This window comes from Odontesthes bonariensis, chromosome 2 (genome assembly GCF_027942865.1).
Source record: "Odontesthes bonariensis isolate fOdoBon6 chromosome 2, fOdoBon6.hap1, whole genome shotgun sequence".
NCBI classification, from domain to species: Eukaryota; Metazoa; Chordata; class Actinopteri; order Atheriniformes; family Atherinopsidae; genus Odontesthes; species Odontesthes bonariensis.
In genome coordinates, this window is record NC_134507.1 from 24,969,783 (window position 1) to 24,989,978 (window position 20,196).

Genomic DNA, 20,196 nt, shown 5'->3' on the forward strand with positions numbered 1-20,196 from the left:
AACAAGTCGATTTAAAGCCGCCCAGTCAACAAGCACAACGGCAAGAAACGCCAATCCAAACCGCGACTGTAGTAAATATTTTGTAAACATAAAACATTTGATGGAATGTCTCTGAATCCAGGGAATAGTCTGAGCCGTTGTTTTCCGCTACCCAGAAAGATTCTACTTCAACGCTAATGAGCAAACACTCACCTTAACACATTTTCAGTGAGGTGGCCTTAACGGCAGGGATGGCAAGCTGTCTGTTACAAGCTAGCAGCCGAAGGAGGGTAGCCCGATACCTAGCTAATTATCTTAACAGCAACACCAGTCATACACCAAGCTAGCCCAGCTAGCGACGACGGCTAGCCATCACAATACGGCACGAGCGGAAACCGTTTCTTAACAGTTGAGACATTTGCTCGGCAGCACTCCTCAAGACTGCGTCAGAAACCACATTTGTCCGCACTTGTCCCGCAGCTTGACTGAACAAAAGTGTTCCGACTCCTAAGAAGGATTCCCACCGCAAAGTAGTACTATAGTTACTGATAGTTTTGACCGACCTGCTTCTCTTGAGTTTGTAAAGTTAGCTAAATTAACAACCATTTTTATTTGGGGTGGTTGAAATAAAACCGTTATTTACTCCTTTTTCAGAATAAAAAGCTAACTGTAAAACGATGAGCTGTGTTTTTAGTTAAATTCCCAAGTAATTCAATATAACATATTCCCTTTCCCCTTAGGGTGTGACGGATAAATAAGTATTTCTTCATTTTATTGTAGTAGTGAGAAGTTGGTTTTGTTTTGAAGGCTAATCGGAACACTTCCGGTCTGATTTTAACGTTATCTTTGGTTGACTTGACGCAGCCCCGGCTCTCCATCATTTCGTCTGCCGCCTGGATAACTGAAGCTTGAAGAAACGCCCGCGGGCAACAGCCATTGGTGGGATTCTTGTGCCATTTACAGACTGATTAATGGGGCATTTCTGGATTGTTGTTAACACACTGGTCAAGTCCAACATCTATCAAACATGTGCATAAAAGTCTGAACGGTTCAGACATGAACCTCTTCTTAAGGCTCTACATTCATCAACCAAACCTAAATTAACCTAATGATTAAATGTCTTGTGGTTAAAACATCTAAAAGCATCTTTACCGTTTGATCATAAAATATTCTACACCTTGTGTGTATCGGAGAAGAGTGACTTGTATTATACAGTGGCATTGAGGATAAAAAAAACATGGCATTAAGTTCAGATAATATGCACCATATTAAGCTTTTACCAGCTCATCCCCTTAGGTTTTGCCTCTAATGAGGATGAGAATCCCATTTCCTGATCTGTCACATTAATAAGTGGGTATTAACCTCGTATTCCTGCATGCCGGGAGGTTTTTTTCACATGTTAAAAGGAAATAAAACACCAACCATCCATCAGAAATCAATACCTATCCTCACATACACACACACACACACACACACACACACACACATACACAGCAAGAGCCATCCCTCACACACCCTTGTTAACCAGAGGCTTGTCAATGCAAGGCAAAAAGAGGAGAAGGAAGGAGGCTGGCACTGCTGAAATACAATATGAGGCAGTTTAATTTAATCTAAAAAAAGATATGGGCATAATAACGGGAAATTGATATCTTACCCTGGGTTTTAAGGAGCATGGGCGAAGCAGTAGATGACTAACTGGGGACACAATAAAGAGTTTTTAGTTATATTTTAGCCTGGAACCTCCACTCAATCCATCATTTTTAGCTTTGAACATTGATCCCAGAATGAAAAAACTGCTTTGTAGTTTGGATTTATCTTGAATTTAGGCAATCTTAAAAATTCCCAGTCTGCTAATAACGTGGACTGAAAGAAATCTGAATGAAAACATCATCTTTTTTTTTACATCCTTGGAGATAAATCCCATTCTGGATCAGGTATAGTTCAGATCAGCTTTCATTTAGGGACGTTTTTGTGAACAATTTGGGCTTCAGAGTCAGAGCGGATTTGACAGCGGGGGGCCCGCTGATCCTGCCGCTCTGCGTCGCCCGTTTACATTTCAGTCTGACAGATTACAGGGAGCCTCCCTCCATGCGTCAAGGAATGCTTTGATGTGACAAATGACCCGGTGCTAAATGACGCTTTGTGTGTCTGCCCACATGTCAGCAAAAGCCTCATTTCATAAATAACACCGGGGGGCGACAGGCCTGCTGGTGTGGGTCGGTGGTGTGAAAGAATGAGCGTATCACAGAAAGACAGTAGCAAAGATCAAGTGGAGTCCAGCGTGCCTCCTCCTCCTGGAAACCAAAGAATAGTTGCGCTCAACTCCTGTTTAAATGAGTTGAATTTCCATTTTTATGCCGTTTTAATAGCTTCATTTTTGAGGAAGCAAACCCAGAAGAAGATACCCAGAATCTCTCAGCGAAAACCACTTTATCTCTTAATCACTTGAACGACTGCAAAGCTGCTCCAGGGATTTCTTTTACGAGCAAACGCATTCTTCTCAGCCTAAAACAAAAAGCACAGCGGCATCCACCCTTCCCCAGCTGAGTTATGCTCCATTTGGCCAAAATCTACTCCACTTCAAGGAAAAGCCAGAGGAGGTCATGAATCCAAACTGAAGTTAAACACACTGAACGTCCAGTTCCCCGTAAAGTTAATGATTACCTGATTTATTGGAGTTAAAAGCGGGTCATCTCGGCCGCTCGTGCACTTGTCTTGTAGTTTGTCTCTTTTTTTGTGTGTTGCCCATCACAAACACACTTTTTACTTTCCAAATGAAGCCTTCGTGTGCTTACTGCACAAATAGACGTGTAGAAAAGTAGCTCCAATTGTGCAAACATTGGTTTTCATACTCAGGAAACCTTGCAGGGAGAGTTTCACACCCAACTCCTGCGTGTTGATCACGGCCTACGTGCAGAGCCAACAAAAACACATCCTCCAGGATGGGGGCCAGCTCTTCGAGTGCACAGCCTCGGGTGTTTTGTGTTAGCCCACTTGAAAAGACCTGTTGACAAAGTTGAGTCCTTTAGATAGAAGCCAAGTGAGTCTGAACCACTTCAGAGGAGGTCAGATAGCCAAAAGTGTCGCTGTTAACGGTACTGTGAGACGAAGAGAAGAAGCATGGACTGAAGTTACGCTATGTGGGATCAACAAACCACGTACAGTGAGAACATTTTAGGTGTTTCTGTTAGAAAACCAACAGTCTGAGTGACCAGTATTCAGCTTATGTATCTCTATCACAGAGCTCGACAACAGATATGAATGATGTTTTTGTCTGTGATATTGTGGCTCCGAAGGAATGCATGATCTTGATTGCCCCACAGCTGCGTTTCCTTCAATGTTCGGCTCAAATTTTTAGGACCACTTGGATTGTCTTTGGGGCAATCACACGCAGCAGAAAAGTCAAATGGTCCCACTGCACGAACACCATGACACACACTGTTGTCCTTTCATGTCGTTCAGCCAAGCAGAGCACACAAAGGAGCTCTTCTTCTTTCTGACATGTTGATGACCGTGATCCATCACCCAACAAATGGATGGATAAACTGGGGCCAGAGTTAGCTCTAAAAAGTTGAAAAGTATTGAAGGACAGACTTTGGTTGGATTTCGCCTCTTTGTGAGAGTCGTTATTGGCAATAAAAACAATTTAAAACGACTAGAGGCTTATCTTTTATGACAGACTGGAAAAAAAAGTAAAATATTTTGACTTATGATGACATGGAAATGCACCAAAAATGTATATTTTCCGTAACCAAAACAAAACCCCAAAGCAAAAACAAATATGACAGATGGTAACCTGACCAGGCAGCTTTTATACTTCAACTATTTGTGCTTGTTTCCATGTGGAGATGTGAGTGATATGCTTTCAGTGCTAGATTAAGATCTCCTGTTTTGAAGTGTACGATCCAGACTCATAGCAGTGTCTCATCTATATCTGTTACAGGAAGCCTGTATATTGTGATACGCTTGACTGGATACAAGATGAGAAAACGTCCTTCTTGATCCTTGTATCAAAGTCACAACTGGATCAAATATAAAAGTGATTCATGTACAATTTGACATTCCACATTTAATCTTTTTAACTCAACTAGATTTCGATGATGATTTACATACAGTTTAAAGTCTATATTCAGTTTAAAAGACAACATCTCAACAATGGCATAAAAGGATTTTTGAGCAACACATTCCATATGGTTTTAAAAAATACATTTTGGTGGATTTTCTCTTAACTAATCAGCTTAAATTAGTAAGAAAGAAGTGATTCATCACTGTGAAAGATTGTGGTGGTAAGTAATCAAACAATTTAGGATTTCTTAACCTAAAATTGCAAAGATTTGGGGGAGTTTATCATCCACAGTTCAAATAATCATTAAAAGATTCTGAAGAAAATCTGGAGATATCAATGTGTGAAGGAACAGTGCTAAAAACTGCAATTGAACGACCTTGATAGGTAAACCCAAATGCAAAAATGCCTGACTCTACAGTTGAAATGACTGTTTAGGCTCACAAAAACTACTAGCTGTGAACAAAATTTGTTATTACATTCATAAATGCAAGTTAAACGTGAACCATGCAAACAGATCTCCAGTTTTAGATATGGCCTGGGTTTGCACATCTGTAAAGACCCCATTAACACTGATTCATACCTACAGATCTTTTTCAGAGAGTGTCTTACCTGATTCAGCAACACAATCCCAAACAGGATTTTACAGATCTTACAGCAGCATCAAAGACTCTAAACAACAATAAAATAGACCTGCTTGTAGTCCAGAACCATCACCCACTAGAAAGAAATGGCTCATTATCAAATGAAGCATGCAACAAATGCATGAACAGTTGAGCAGCTGGAAACCAACATCAAGGCAAAGTTTGCTTTAAAAACTTCCTTAAAGACGAAACAGAGAGCTCACTTTTGTCATGAGAAACAGAAAAGAACACAGTGCGGCCTCAAGGCATGCTGCAGTTGAGAAAGGTGCACAGGTGTAATCATAAAAATATGCCAATACACCCACTGTTTACCGAATTCAGCAAGCTCACACCTGCACGCGGCGAGCTGCCAAAATGTGTTCTGGGAAACAAAAGTCATTTCTCAACTAAGGTGAAGTTAGCAGATCAGGTGGCGGGAGAATGTAAACTGCTACAGAACACTTAATCAATAAGTAACTGCTAGTTTTAAAGAATAAATCTGGTGGATCTTCTCACAACTAATCAGGTTAAATCAGTAACAAAGCAGAGTCTTCCAGTAAAGTAAAGAGAGGATTCATCACTGTGAAAGATTGGGCTGGAAAATACTCAAACAATTTAGAATATCTTAATCTAAAATTTAAGAGTTTAACATCCATAGTTCAAATAAAACTGAGAAAGATGCACAGGTGTAATCATAAAAATATGCCCGTACACCCACTGCCTCCCAAATGCAGCAAGCTCAAACCTGCAAAAGCAATTTCTCAACTGAACAGAATGTAAACTATTACAAAACAACTTAATCATTAAGTAACTGCTGGACTGAAATCTTAAAATGAAGATGTTTAACAGTGTAAAAGTAGGCCGTAGAAGTGACTGCTATGTTCAGAGAGCCTATTCGGGTGTTCAGACAGCATCTGTTACAGTTTTTCGACACATTAAACTGGGTCACAGAGGTTATTCTGGCAGTGTCACAGCACTGTGGGTCCAAGCACCTCGCTCTGCTGTGTCATTGTGGAATTAGAATTAAATTAATCTTCCTTTTTTTTCTCTCCTGCAGAGGAATAGAGTTCAAGGGAAAGCAAATTACCCATTTACACTCATCTGAGTGGTTATTAGATCTGTGTGAAATCACTCCCACGTTCAGCCTGGGAGAGCCTGGAACTGGGCACAGGCTGCACAATGAGCACCGGTTAGAAGAATCACTTTTCCCTCACAGAAACATGGTGCTGATTACATATGGCCTGTGAGCTGCTGATAGTGAGAGCCAATACGTCATATTTCTATTTTACGCTGACTGTGACAGCGCCACAGATCAGGGCGACACGCTACAACGGTTAAAAAATGAATGTTTACTCAAGCTCTCATAGATTTAAATCCCATCATCTGCTGAGTGCAGAATATCTCTAAATAACCTGGACTGAGGAGTTTAGTGTGCTAAGTGTTTATGTTTTAAAGCAGAGTTGACATAAATCCACTCTGGCTCTGTGCAGTGGACTGCTCTGGAGTCCCTGGAGCAGAATGTGGATGAGCATAATGGACAATACTGCCCACCCTCTGCATGACGTCATGCTGAAACAAGGGAGGGTGTTCAGTAAGCGGCTTCTTCAGCTTCACTGCAACACAGAGCAGCACAGGAGGCCATTCCTGCCAACAGCAGTAACCAAGAAGAAGAAGAAGAAGAGTTACGGCAATATTCCAGTTTTCCATTTTCATTTTTTTTCTTAATTTCATAACATCCGTACATATAAAAGTCAAGCAAAATGGGAGAAATCTAGGTGCTAAGCTCTCTCAAATCCAATGCCAATAAAAGTGAAAAAACAAGCAATAAAATCTTAAATCAGTCTTGAAATAAAGAGAACCCCAGTGCAGGAGGAGCAGCTTTGGTGAGAGATAAGAGATAAGTGTACCCACTGCATCAACAAACAAAGAATAACAATAATCTTACCAAGAAGTAATAAAGACATGAGTAAGAGGAGCCTTTACATTGGCTTTACAAGTCAGAAAAAAACTTGCTCTGACAACTGAGCTCATCTGTTTGTCAAATTTAAAGCATCTAGATCGAGATCACTCTGAAGCATTTGAAGTTCCTGGCTGTGGAACACTGAGCCAGCTCTTTACTCTCTCAAGGACACTACAGGATGCAGGAGAGTTCTTGCAAACAATCTACATGTGTTTCATGGAGTTGGACGTGTTTTGTCTGGGGTGCTCCGGGAGGATCGACCACCAGGACTTTCGCTACAGGCCGATTGGTCCTTGAGCTTTGTTTGTGCTGCATAAAGCAAGACAAAAGGATGAGATTAGAATTGTTACTTTTCCACATTGAATAGAATAGAATAGAAAAATACTTTAAATAAAAACTACTTTTTTATTAAAAACTACTTTAAATAAAAAATACTTTATTGAAAGGAGCTGGTTGGGAGCTGTTTTGGAAATGTCCCACCAGACAGACAGACAGACAGACACCTCAGGGCAGATTCAGGACTCGCTTCGAGAGAACATGTCTCTTGGCTGGCTTTGGCTAAGTGTCCGTCCAGAAGAGCTGGAGGATTTACATGGGGTGAGGGAGGTCTGAGGATCTCCGGGATCCTGTCTGGGGTAAGCAAAACAATATATATATATATATATATATATATATATATATGGATGGACTAAAGATATCTTTAGAGAAAACAGGACAGATTCCAAAATGGAGCCTTGAGGAACTCCGACTGTAAATGCTGCAGCAATAATATATAACCCAACAGATTCAGCCTGAGCATATAGATTAAAATAGGAAAAGTTTATGTGCTTGTAATATTTCTACTTTTAAAACCGTGAACAGCCATTTTAGCTTCCCTCTTAGAATCCTGAATAGCAGGTAAAAGGGTTTGAGAAATGTCTTATACATGAATGTACATGTGTGAATGTACAGCATCATGATCGTGGAAAAAGACACCTACGGTATGTTCTGTTAGCCTCGTCTGCAACAAAAGAAGAGGAAGGCAGAAAGGGAACAAGCTAGACTAAGGTGCTGTTTACACATACCCGGGTATTTTGATAAACGAAGACCTTTCCCTTCGTTTGTGCCTTTCGTTTATACACAAACGGAGTTTTTTCCTCCGAAAACGAAGCTAAAGAAAAACTCCGGCAAAAGTGGAGATTTTTTAAAAACTCCGTTTAGCGTTTGTGTGTAAACTGGTTGAAAGAGACAAAAACGGAGTTTTGGGAATGGAATGAGGAGTTGTCGTCATAGTACAGAGCCCCGCCCCTATCCGCCATGTTGGCAGGATGCTAGCGTGAGAACGCCATTCTCTCCGTCCATTGTTTATTTACAAGCATGGCGGTACTAGCAGCATTTCGCTTGTGTGATTTTGAAAATTACAGTGATACAATGTATTGAACAACAAAGACATTTTTCACGGCTTTAGCAGTTTTATAGTCCAGTGCAACGTGTAAAAGTAGCTCAGTCTCGCTATCAGTCCACACACATGAGCCTGGCGCCATATTTTCTTCTTGAAAAGGATCTGGAAGTTCTTCCTGTCAGCGGTTCTCTATTAGGCTTCTGATTGGCTTGTGTGGAATTCTCATTGTTCTAACACTGCCACCGTCAGGCTTGGCGTAATTTAACAGCTCCTGATAGCGTATTTATGCGGAGCAATGTAGACATGTTTTTTTTTAAAAACGGGGCTGTGTGCATCTAGTTTTTTTTGCAAACGAAGGTTAGAAAATATGCGTTTATCAAAATACCCGGGTATGTGTAAACAGCACCTAAATCAGTTTACTGCAGGATCATTAGCAAACAAGCGTTAAGTCCGTATCAGCTCACTGAATGAACAGTGACAGCCCCGCAGACAAGTCACTCTCCAGTTACTCCACCCAGGAGAGAGCTCCTCACTTCCTTTCACACAACCTGAACAAAGGCTGAATTAGTCCCTGGATGGCTGTCTTGGCCTTTTTGGGAGCCCACTCAGGCGTGTTGAGAGCAGAATGGCTTCCTTGTGAGCGCCTGCAGCTGAGATTAGACATATCCGCCTGCCTTTTTAATGGCTTGGTAATTAACAGCATTGGTGGCTGTTTGAAGTCATTAAGGTGTTTACTGGCAGGCGTGATTAATTAACACCTCAGAGGTTGTTTGATATGCAGAAATCAATAAAAAACATTTCTCTTTAGCATTTGTTATTGGTTTTCCTCTCAGTGTGGCATAAAACAGCCGATCACTTACAGTATCTCAACCGTTTAACTGTTTAAAGCTGCTATTTCCAAAGGTTTTAGTCTTGTGTTGTGGTTCTGCTCAGTTGGTCTTCATTGTGAGTCTGTTAGTGGGTCTATATGACTCCCAGTCTTGGTTCTGTAATAATCATTAACTTGGAAACTCTTTGCCAATATAAACCTCTAAAGATTAATATTAATAGAGAGGTGATTAACACTATCAGGATATCTCTATTTAAGCAGGTCCCTATTTCCGGCAACATGAAAAACAATTCAAACTGCAACCAAAATGGCCCCTTTATGCCCATATGCATCTTATTTTAGCTCCAGTCAAGAATTTAACTGTGTCTCCACCTATCCTGTGGACAAAGCATAAACAAGGTCATTCAAAGTGTTTTACAGAGAACATTAAATGTACAAAGACTAAATGAACATGACTAAAGTTAAGAAAAAAAAAGACTAATTAAAAAGAGTTTATTTGGAGTATTTATAAAGGTCATTCAGTTTAATTCTATCAACTAAATACAGCAGTAAATCCAAAAGCCGAAAGGTTTAATTCTAAAGGAGACAGAAGTTGACCTAGACTTGCAGTTCTCTGGAAGTTTGTTCCACATATACAATGCATAAAAACTAACAGCAGCTTCTACACCTTCAGTTTGAATTCTGTAGACGGAAAACAAACCCCTTACTGAACTGAGATTGCTGTAACTTTCATAAAGAAGATATGAAAAGTATTTTATGATAAAAAATACTTTTCATATCTTCTTTATGAATGGTTTCATGGATAAACCATTTTAAAATGAGTTCTTTTACTGACAGGAAGCCAGTGGAGAGACCCCTGATCAGCGATTTGATCTACTTTTCTGGTCTTAGTGAGGAGTCTGCAGCTGTGTGATCGATCTTTTAGGCAGAGCAGAAAATACACTGCCACAGTAATTAAGTCTGCTAAAAATAATGTATGGACTGGGTGCTTTAAATCACTCTGACACATAGGTCCTTTAATCCTTGAAATGTTCCTCGGGTGATAATAGGCTGACTTCATAATTGACCTAACTTGGCTGTTGGAGTTCAGGTCCGACTCCATGATAACACCCACATTTCTGGTCTGGTTTGAGGTTTTTTGACATCACAGACTGAAGTTGAGAACAGATTTCGAACCGTCCTTCCAAAGACAATGACCTCAGTTTTCTTTATTTAGTTAAAGAAAATACTCTATCATCCAGTTGTTTGATTGTGAAAGGCACTCAGCATGTTAATGTTGAATAAAAGAGGCCCCAGAATGGAACCCTGGAGGACTCCACGTCATTTTTTTTTTTTTACCTCTCAGATGTGGACACAAAGTGGTTTCTGTCTTCTTTAGTGGATTCAAACCAGTTTAGCTATGTGGCATAAAGTTCCATCCAGTTTTCCAATCTGTGGAGCAAAATATTGTCGATTATACCAAACGCAGCAGTGAGATCCAGTAAAACTAAAACAGAAATGTTGCCCATGTTGCTGAGGTCTCAGTGCTGTGATGTGGAAGAAACCCCGACTTGAAAATGTCACAACAAGAATGGGTTCAGCTGTTAAAAACCTATTTCTGTGTGGTTTTACTTGCAGGAGGTTTGAAAAAACTGGAAATGTTCTTGAAAGTTTGTTGGTGGAATATATGCTGGATATCCAACTTAACCGGCTGTACAGCTATGTGCTTTAACACTTCCTGATCTAACTTCGGACATTATCTACCTGCCCAGATATTCACCAGTAAACCGCGTCCATTGGTTGAGTTGATGAGCAGCTGGACGTCCTTGCTCTGAAGCATCTGGTCTCCCCGCCTTTGAAACCGCCTCATACCAGAGTGGAGGGGTCTGGTCGCACAGTCAAATAATATTTCCTTAACTATCTCCTTTGGCATTCACCAGACCATCCTTTATGAGAGGAAGGAAATAATTACATCCCAAAAGTCCTTGCCACCTCAGCTTTTATAGCGACGCTCATTATTTTCCATCCCGTCGTACCAACAGTGATTCATGTGGATAAATATGAGGAGGTTGAGCATAAAGAGGCTGTGACAGCACTGTACTTCCCTTTTATTTCTCTTTCCCTTTCAGGAACAAACTTTGATAATAAAGTAATTTTCTATACTATCTCTAATATGATATATATTACATAATTTTCACATTAAACACTTTTAGTTGAATATCTATTGAACATTTGTAGTTTCAGTGCTGCGGACTGACATCACAGCTGTGCCAGTGTGGTCAAATTCTCATTTACAGTATGTCTTTTCCTATGTCCTTAAAGAGTTTTCCAACTATCTTTAACCCTATGATATTTCCCACAAGGCCAGGCAAAAGAGCTTATAGGAAAAGACAATAAAATAAATAATTTTTTCATGATTAGACCGGAGCCGTGTTGTCAGGCCCAAAGCTTTCTTTTTCCAGGCCTCAAAGCTTGGTTGCTAGCCTAAAGGGGGTCTCGAACAAGCTTAAAACCTGTAGCAGGGCAGACATGAGTGTGTTTAAAAATGAGTGTGAGGCAGCGGCTCATTCTTCGTTTTAAGATCTGGAAACTACAATTCTTCATGCCTCTGTAGATTTGAACTACAGAAGAGGTATTTCAAGCAATACGGAAGAAGTCTCTTCAATCAGTGGAGTTACATGGCTCTGAAAGGACTAGATAATTGGCTAAATTACAATAAGAATGAGTTGAGCAAGGGTTATTATCCTTAGATATATGGCGGTGAATGAATCGGATCAGAGGCACAAAACATGTCTTACCCCAGTATGATAGGTGGCGCTGTACCCATTTCAACTATTGCTAATAGAGCCACTTCCGGTTGACCCCTTCAACAACAAACTCGGGCATTCGAGAAAATGGCGAATGAAGAGCAAGATGAAGCTACGTCCCTCAATATTTCGTTTGTGATGAGCTGCACAAGGCGCATTCTCCATCGCGTTGTTTGTTTCTTTCTGACGGCGACTACAACAGTAAAATCGTCTCTTTTGACTTTCGGTTCCCAAATCTCGAGCATGCGCAGAACGCAAAGTCTAATTCACCACATGCTTCACCCATCTACAAACACGTTTATTTTGGTTTATTTAAAGCAATACAATGTAACTTCTCAAAAAGCCCACCATGGAGCTCCCCCTACAGGCTTGGAGGTAATGTACGGTTACACTGTCGTAAATACAACACCCTTTTGCTTTCACGTTTCACGTTTGTTGACGAACCGGCGAGGAGTCGGAAGGTGCAAGCTATGTCGACCGAGAAGGTAAGAGTAATCAAATGTACCTGGGAGCATGAGAGGGGTCTATTTGTTTTTGCAGTAGGTGTGCCAGAAAGCAAGTCGAAGTACTTCCGCTCAGCTCCCGGGCTGCTACCGGGCCGCTCCAGCAAAGTTACATAGCGCAGTTTTTCCAACTCAGACCCCCGAAGGGCATAGGAGACAGGCCAATCGTAATATTAAAACTCATTCTAGCCGCACAATTTTTTTCAAGCTGTTATTTTAAGGTAGAAATGTTACATAGTATTGCTTTAAGTTTTATTTAAGGTGTCTACATGAATTTAATAACTTAATCTTATTGTAATTTAGCCAATTATTTGATCCTTTCAGTGCCATGTAACCCCACTGAATGTGAAAAAAATAACTCTTTTTGGGATGGATTCCTTCTGCAGAACACTTACACAACAAGCTTCGAGGGAAAGCCCCAAAAAGCATAAAGTGGCCTCCTATAGACGAGCTGTATTGTCAAACACGGCCAAACAGCTAACAAGAATAAGAAATAAACATCTTTGGAAACTATTCAATGAAATATATCACAGGTTAAAGGTGATGTGTGGCTTGTACAAAGAAGCTTGGCTGTTCAGGGAAAAGCCAGATTCACTGAGGTCCAAACATTCAAACCCACAGAGAGTTGAAGGGGCAGATTATCACATCAGGCTCTTTTGTGTTCTGAAATGGGGTGGCGTATGTCAAAGTTACATGAAGGCCTGGATGTAAGGATTTCCATCAGAATATCCCACGGCAGTAAGATAATCAACAGCATTCATTTCACCTGCAGTGGCTGGCCAGAGATCTTTTTCAGTCTTAAACCACCAAAAATGTCATATGTATTGACATATAAGCTACTAAGGGGCCAAATGTTATAAGAGAAGCAGAGTGTGCTATTCATGTGAGGTTCTGAGGGAAGAGGAAGCGGTACCCGGCTCACTTCCACCCAGATTTCTGCAGATATTCGAGCTGGCCTACTTCCAGTCATAAAGCCACTTATGTTGCTTGTCCCTAATGTAAACTGTCCAGATCATAAAAGGCTGAACAGTCAGCACAATTCACATAATTATACTCTGGACTCAGTTTGTTGTGTCTCTCAGCAGTTTGCTGACACAAAAGTTACAGTAAGTGGGTTTTTCACTGCAGACCCTTTGAGAAGCGCTCAAGAAGCACAGGAATGAGAGGTTAGTTGTGTTTATGTTGCTTTTGTGGAATCAAGCTCTTCATCAGACTCTTGGTTGATATCTTATTTCCCCATTGGGCCTGTTTCTGTAAAAGATTTCTATTCAAGAATAGAAGAACCAGAAGGACACAATTTCTCTGAAACAGTCTGAGTCTGAACAGTATTTGCTGCGAGGGTTTAATTAAGGAGAGGGAGAGAAGACAAGAATGGGTCGTGTTGTGTTTGACCTACATGTAGAAATCAAAAGAAAAAAAACATTTTACCCAACAACTCCCAGAAAATACCCTTTCCCCTCATTTCACAACCGTGCACGTGTGCACTGCATGTGAGGAGGAGTTGCTACATATGTTTTTGTGAAAGATGCTTGTGACAGTTTCACTTTACCAGCAGCTGATGTGATAAAAAAAAGAAGATTTTTCATAACATAAAAGGAGCAGAAGCGTTTTCAACAGGACACATGACACCCTTCGTTATCAGTTCTGCAATGGTTTAATGTGGGGAAACAAAAGGCTTCTCTCTAAGTGAGCAGAGAAGCTGTTAAAGCCACTCTGTCGGCTGCTTTGACTACCAAGGATCAAGGTTATTTCAGTTCAGTTTTTCCATTTCAATTGTAACAACTGAATCACGGCTGAGCTGTAATCCATCATAAACTCCAAAAGCTCAAAGCAAAGAGTAAAAAACGTCTGTTAAAATCACAAAAATCTTCAGCTTTTTGTCTTAGATGCATGAAACACTCGAAGTAAGTAAAGCATTATTGACCGTACTGAGCAAATAAATAACAAAACGGGTTAACATGAATTGAAATCCATAAAACACACAAGACAAATATTTAGTTTGTAAAATTTCAAGGAGCTTGAAAGTCAATATTTGGTCTGAGCTCCTTTATTCTACAACACAGCCTGAACCCTCTCAGACGAGCTTTCTGTCCTTTCTTTAAGGAGTCTTCAGGAATAGTTCTCCAGGCTTCTTGAAGGACATCCCAAAGCTCTTCTTTGGATGTGGGCTGCCTTTTGTTCCGTTCTCTGCCAACATGATCCCACACTGCTTCAGTAATGTTGAGCTCCGGGCTCTGGGGAGGATTCATCCCTCCATCAGACCTGCTGCCACTGATTTTCAGTCCACTTCTTGTGTCCTTTGGCACAGCTCAGCCTTTTCTCCCTGTTTCCCTTCCTTAAGAACGGCTTCCTGACAGCCACCCTTCCATGGAGCCCATTTCTGATGAGGCTTGGGCCAACAGCAGATGGATCAGCTGAAGGTCCAGATGCATCTCTCAGCTCCTGTGTCAGGTCTTTGCTGGATTCTTTCCTCTTTCTGATACTGTTCATCTGCTGTATATTTTGTCTTCCGCTTATCCAGTTTCCTCAGGAGAGGAGAACACACATCACACTGAGCTGATTGGAGCATTAAAGCTTCGGTCCATTTAAGCGTTTACATGCAGAAGTGATTCCAGTTCCAACCACTTTATCTGGGTGTGTTAGTCCAGTTTTGAGAAGCGTTTGGTTGGACTTACATGTTTACATGGATTTTAAAGGTCCGTTTTTGGCCGGACTCTCACAAAAACCTGTTTTTTATTCCCTGGTGTCATGTAAATGCGCACTGACCACCTGGGATAGCAAACTGGGGTAAATTCCAGCCTTCTGTGATCTTGTATTGGATAAAGATGGTGTAAAAATGGATGGATGTGAATGTGCTGCCATTGATTTTTACTCTTCTGAGTTTAACTAGAGGTAGATGTATGTCTATGAATATCATGAAGTCTTCAAGGAGACCCAAAAACAGAACCCTAAGGGTCCCCACATGAAATTCTTGTCAGGGTATTAAACTAATTTATTGTTTATTTTGATCATTACAGACCCGGTATTGTTCAATGTCTGCAAAGATAAAACCACTGATACCACCATCAGTCTGTAAAACAAAGCTTAAGTACCAGTTTGAGGAATTCTATACACCTTGATGACTTGCGAATGCAGCTTCTTAAACTTTGGCTTGTTTTGCTGAGTCAGCAGAATCAAAAAGTTGCTGGACTTGTGCACAAAGCTTGCTCCATCTCCTCTCATGCTTGCAGATTGGCAGAGGGGTAATCAATCTGTTCTGGAGTTTATTATCAGGAGTTTTTCCCTCGCTGGCTGTCCAAACATATTGAAGGCAGGAGAGAGGCCTGGAAAACTTAATAATCTTGGCAGACAAAGAGTGAAGCAAAGAATCCAAAGAAAAAAAGAGATAGAGAAGGAAAGGAGATGCAGAGAGAAATGGAAAATATCAAAACTGTATTCAATGCTTCTTACAAAAGGACAATGTGCAGTGAAATTAAACAGAAAAAAGTGGATTTGAGAGCCTATACCCTGCAAAACTCAAATCAGAAATGACAAACACATCCTCCCAAAATTCCTTTTGTTGAGGTTTATTATAAAAACGGAGAATGCGATGAGCAGGAGGTCAAACAAAAGGAGAAATAAAACAGATCCAGCAGTAGGAAGCCTCATATTCCCCAGTGTGTACAGCTGATCTTGCTGGCCCACTCATTGCTTGCAGGTGTAATAACAAGAACTGATCCAAGGCTTGAGTTTGCGCCTCAGCTACTCACAGAGAAGATATTTCCACGCCCCTCTCCTCTGGAAAACAGCCGCTCAGCGGTGGGTTGCAACGCAAGTCCCTCCAGGCAGATATCCCCTGCTTCCCTTCCTGTTTTATTGTGGCTTTTCTGCAGTATCAAATCATGTCAAGTGTCCTCTGTCAGACACACAGAAACAGACATTTTGTAATCTAATATTCAGCTTAATGAAAAACCGTATGAACAAAATCCCAAGTCACTATGTTTATCACAAGGCATATATGTACTACACTTCAGTCATCAGTGAATGGCACCCTGCCTTCTCTCTAAGCATTCAAACATGTAATTTAAGGCCATAAAATGGCACAAGAAAAGCTTAAAAAGCACAGAAACAGTACTGAACTATTTATACACGGGTTAAATCACGCAGGTTTAAAATCTTTGGTTCATGAATTTTTAGGTGATGTGTCATTAATCTCAGAATTCAGATTCAAGGGTTTGCTCGTTTGTTCTGAGACCTTTTAGCCATATAAATACTTCTTCATTAGAATTCAAGTTAATTACAACCCCCGTATTGCATAAGTTAGGACTTATTTATGATAAAACAAATCAAATCAAATGGTGACAGTGAGACATTTTACGATTCCATGATAAATATGAGCCCATGTTTTCAGTTGGTGAAACATCTGGACTGCAGGCAGGTCAGTCCAGCAGCTGGACTCTTCTACCATGCTGTTGGAATAGATGCAGTATGTGGTTAACATTGTCCTGCTGAAATAGGCAAAGCCTTCCCTGAAAATACATGATGGGAACATATGCTGCTTTAAAACCTGTTTATACCTTTCAGAATTGATGGAGCCTTTCCAGGATGTGTGTTATAACTCACACAGGCTTCGCCCTCTACTGGACCCTATGGGTATGACCCTCCTCCAATCGCATACGCGCGATGGCCCACTGATAATTAGCATGTACGTAAGGCGTGCCTACCTTTCCCGTGCTTAGCGAGTATATAAGCAGGTGCATCACCATCAGCCACAACATGTGGCCGTGGTCACTCGCCGACGCTGAAAGTAAAAGGAATGAGAGCTGATGGCAATGCACTTGCTTATATACCCGCTAAGCGCGGGAAAAGTAGGCACGCCCAAATGGGCGCCCATCGCGTGTAAGCGATTGGAGGAGTGTTATACTCATAGGGTCCAGTAGAGGGCGAAGCCTGCGCTAGTATAACTTGGGGTTACAATATCGTAACCTTTGTTTCCACTTCCATAGGCACTAACAGAGGTGAGACCAAGTCATTGTTTTGCAAGTCACAAGTTAGTCTCAAGTCTTTGCCCTCAAGTCCCAAGTCAAGACCGATAAGTCTCAAGTCAAGTCCCAAGTCCTACCGTTTCAGTTTCGAGTCTTGTCGAGTCCATTTAACAACAGAGAAATAATATTTATACAGATCATGTATGCTTTTAAGATCTGTATTTATTTATCAAATCTTTTTTTGCAAGAACATTGTTCAAACACATTTGAAAACACATCAGAAAGTGCTGACATTGTATTTCCATAGCTTATTGCACTATAACTAGTTGCACAGCAGTTTCTGTCCTGTATTGTATTGATCTCATATAATCAAATATTTTCAGTCTTTTTAACTCCTTTCAAAACCTAAGTGTAACCTTAACCTTTTCAAGCATGTCACCACTTTATAAAATATATTATCTCTCCCAAAAAATGATCTGCACTCTATTAAACCGTCCTAACTCTTCCAAAGTGTTCATCTCCATCACAAAATATCCTCAGTTTTGCAAAACAGTCCTTTTAGTTTTCAAACATTTTCTCTAAAACTGTCTTCACATCCTGAACAAATCCAGACTCAAATCAAATTTATTTATATAGCACATTTCATGTACAAAACAATTCAAAGTGCTTCACATAAAATAAAAGCATTGCAGCAGGGAGTGGAAGAAGCATTAAAAATACATAAAAGACCAAGAAGAGAAACAAATAAAATAATTTAAATGATTTTAAAAACAAGCAACAGTCCAGATAAATTCAAAGATAGCGTGCAGATTTCATGCATAGAAACATGAGAAAAGAAATGTTTTTAACCTGGATTTAAAGATCTCTACATTTGGTGAAAGTTTAATCTCCACTGGCAGTTTGTTCCACTTGTTTGCAGCATAACAGCAAAATGCTGCATTATGTTGATTCGATTTGTCTGACCACAGAACCGTTTTCCACTTTCAGTCCATTTTAAATGAGTTTTGGTCCAGAGAAGACAACAGTGTTTCTGGATCATGTCCACAAATTGCTTCTTTTCTGCATGATAGAGCTTTAATCTGCATTTGTGGATGTTACAGTGAACCTTGTTCACCCATGCAGTGATTTCCAGGACAGTTTTTAATGCACTGAGGAAGAACAAGAGTATCCAGTATTGATTTTCAGCCGTGTCACTTGCACAGATGTACCCCGATTCTTTTGAATCTTTGGATGATATCATGTTCTGTAGATGATGGAATATCATTCTAATCATTGTTCTTGAAAACATTTTATTTTTTTTTTTTTTTACAGATTACAGAATCTTTGCTGTGTCCCAAAAAAAATGTCCAAACATTTTTGAGACATTTTGCTGCCATCAAATGAAAGATGAGCTGATATTTTCTGTTCTATTGTGAATGAAATATTGGTTTATAAGATTTGCTGCCTCTTGCTTTGTTACTCCTTCAGTCGTCGTCTGCAGTAAAATGTCACATGACGATATTTCTCTGCTCAGTGGTAAAAACCTTTTCATCAAAGGTTTTTACCTTTGATGAGTCATAAACTGACACAAATCAGATGAGGCGTAATCTAGCAAACTGGAGTAAAGTGAAGTGGAGGAAATGTAAGCCAGATGGTGGTTGACTCTGGGTCATCGTTTGCTCTCAGATCACATCTGGGTTCCAAGGCCCAGTAGAGGCAGATGTTATGAGTTAATATAATTTTATTATAGTGATGCTTTGGTAAAATACGACCCACTTATGGATGATAAGGCGGATAATAGCCTAACCCACATAGTAAGTGTATTATTAGGTATAATATACATTGAGAATCTGTTGCAGAGGCTGTGGGTTGTTCTTGTTCACTGTAAAATCACACTCTGTTATTACTGCCACAAGATGATAGAAGCTATAGAGAAATTCCCCACAGTTTAACAGACTCACCACACATTTTTGAGCCTAAAAATACCACAAAAATGACAGATATTCATTTGGGAAAGATGATCGCTCTGTTTTGGACATGGATCATAAGTACAGGCTGACAGAGTTGCTTCAGATTTCTGTTTTAGACTCTGAGCTCTAAATTGAGGCAAAAAAGCTGTAAAAATGTTTCCTCTTGACTCATAATTTTGTTCACACGGTTGTCTTAGTGACAAATTTAACACAAAAACCTTTAACCTTGCACTCAGGAAGTTCCTGTCTTCTCTCATTTACTGCATTTTCCTTCATTTATCAGTCATTTGAAGTACTTAAACAACACAACAACACAATTATGTTTGGCAAACAGCAGCTTCCTGGGTGACTCATTCGGAGTAATTTGATTCATTACTTTCCCAAACATACTGCTCGACTGTAACTGAATTAGCCTCGGCAATAAAAAAGGCTTTCATACGCCGGAATGAAGGCTATAAACACTGCTTCCATGCAGACACAACAAAGTTTGTGACAGAAGCAGCCTTTAAAAGACTCTTGTAGCCATGTTTTTCAGTTTAAAAACAGTCATTTTTTTGTCTTTAACTATTCTTTTGTGCTGCTGGGTGTGTTTTTTGAGTTGCTGTCCAACTACACCAAACACATTTACATTAAAGCTAATTTTCTGACTTTGAGTTACATCTTTGAAGCATTCTTAGCTGACCTCATGACCGACAGGGAAATAAGATTTACTACATTTCCCCTACATTTTCCCCCACTTCATTCAGTTCAATAATGCTTTAATAATCCTCGAGGGGAAAAGATATTGCTGCAGAATAAATTGCTGTTAATGAAATGCTTTTTTTGAAGATAGAGAAAACAAAATAAAAAACTGAAAAACATTTAGAAAGTTAAGGTGTAGCAGAGAGGAAATCTTTAGAGATCACCACCAATGGGTTAGGATACACATCACTGACAGGTAACACAGGTGAACTCTCAATATTCAACATAGACAGAAACTCACAGCCAACAGTTTAACATCTGGGGTGCAGAGATGCTCCTTCTCAGTGACATGTCCAGGATTACACCAATCCTCCTCCTTTACTGATACCTTCCTCTCTGCAGTCTCCGTCTGCCTGTATAGTCCTAAAGCTGAGTTGGAGAGTTGTTAGAGTTGTTGCTGCAGCCATGTCTCGATTAA

The 20,196-nt window shown here is 40.2% G+C and overlaps 1 protein-coding gene across 7 annotated transcripts in view; it reads right to left on the bottom strand.

Moving 5' to 3' along the window:
* Positions 1-2,833, bottom strand: part of ehbp1 (EH domain binding protein 1) — a 145,498-nt gene extending 142,665 nt beyond the window's left edge. For 2 of the 7 annotated variants that reach the window (XM_075480446.1, XM_075480447.1), the window contains exon 1: positions 193-586. The gene's annotated coding sequence lies outside the window, so the exon portion shown is untranslated. Of the gene's footprint in view, positions 1-192; positions 589-2,643 lie in introns of those variants that run through there. The other 5 variants (XM_075480445.1, XM_075480444.1, XM_075480448.1 and 2 more) reach the window with 5 other exon arrangements.
* Between the last annotated feature and the right edge of the window lie 17,363 nt (positions 2,834-20,196).